Consider the following 1823-nt stretch of genomic DNA (forward strand, 5'->3'; position numbering starts at 1 on the left):
CCCCCCCATTGCAGTGTCCACTTATCCTCGTTTATGCGATAATTGAGCAATGATTGTGCCAAACACACTCCAGAAAAGCAGGATAACTCAATGAGGTGAGAGTGGGACTTTTTTAAGTCGACTTCGGAGGCTTTTTTTTTTTTCCACCAGTGCTGAACGCCTGAACCCACAGATAAAGCTAATTTATGGCATTGTTAGCTTCGATGACAGATACCGGACTCATTTTAGACGTATAACACACGATAAGACGGAAAGGCCACAGAGAGGTCACAAGGGGGGGTGTAGAGCCGACTGAGAAATGGTCCAGCAGGAGGTGACAACGCCGAGAGAATTACCTGACCTGCTTTCTGAAACGGTTTGCGAAGATCTGCCGTTGCTCAATCCAAGCAGGGTCACGAAGAGGAATGTGCATCATGCCTACAACCATCCAAATMATATTTCTTAGCAGATGTTCACATTTCTTTCTTCTTTTTTTTTCCAACTGGAAGAAAATTGATACCAGGAAAGGGGAGTCTTTCTCATTCATAGCGGCAATAAAAAACAATTATGTTGCCAAGTTTCTGGTATCATCCTCCAATCTACAGTATTAGGCAACGAATGACCATATATTATATTTGTCTACCCTACAGTGTTTAGCAAGGCACGTGTTATTTTTGCCTGCTAGCCGAGTTTTAATCTGTTTATCAAACTCGTCGTGATGTGGGAAGGTACTGGAGTCAGATCTGCCTTTTTTTTCTATTTTAGGCCTTTGTGAACAAAAGGCAATCCCAGTCTTCATTTTCTGAATATATGTCGTTGTTAATGAAGTTAGCCAGACCTTTTTATGGATTTGAAAATATTTGTATTGTTTTAGAGGCTTTCGTTGTCTTACTTTGCTATCTGAAATTATTATTATTATACACAAGGATCAAAATTGTTGCCTCAAATTAAAGAACTGACCTTTTGATTKATTTTCTTTAACTTTTTAATGCTCAAAGCTTGTGCAATCAAGTTAAGGCTAAGGGGTTTTGAAGGGTTTGAGCTGTCACCCGAGAAAGCATTGTGCCAAAAACAACAGAGATCGGTTTGGACTGGCTGGAATAGCTGATACTAATGAAAACAGGAGAAGGATAAACAAGGTTTGCCAAGTGTCAAGAACTGGTGCAAGAAGAAACATCAAGAAATTCAAAGCGGGCCACACACACACGCACGCACACACACACACACACGAACAACCCTGGCAAAGATAGTAAGCAAAATACCATGGAACGAAAACTACAGAGGGACGTCTCCACAGATCACTGGAGCTCTGCGAAGGGATGGATTGTAAGGTTACAGACAAAAAAAACAAAACTCAGCTTCTGTAGAAGAGACACGTTGAAACCAGACTGAAGTGTGCTACCGACACGCTGGGAAATGATCACTCAAACCAGAACCATGTTGTTTAGTCAGACGCCTGCTGAGACACTGCTTATGTTTGGAGAAGGAAATAAGCGACTTGCAACCCAAGAAGCACTGTCCTGGGGTTGAAACATGGCGGTGACTTCGGCGAGTCTTGACATGGGAGTCTTGCCTAATAACGAAATATAAAGAAAGTTGTGGATTTTCCATCGATTCCTTCATTATCTAACTCGCTTACCTTTGAAAGGATGTGAAGGGTGCTGGTGCCCATCTCCATCAGTCATTGGGCGAGGGGCGGGGTACACCCTCCACGGGTCGCCGGGCCGTCACAAAAGCTGTGGATATTTTCAAAGGAAATCATGGTTTTCTCCTCTCACATTGCAGTAATCCAAACCATAAGTTGTGCTGCTCTTAAAGAACTACTTTGAACATTACTGACTGAT

Source organism: Poecilia reticulata, linkage group LG6 (assembly GCF_000633615.1).
Source record: "Poecilia reticulata strain Guanapo linkage group LG6, Guppy_female_1.0+MT, whole genome shotgun sequence".
NCBI lineage: Eukaryota > Metazoa > Chordata > Actinopteri > Cyprinodontiformes > Poeciliidae > Poecilia > Poecilia reticulata.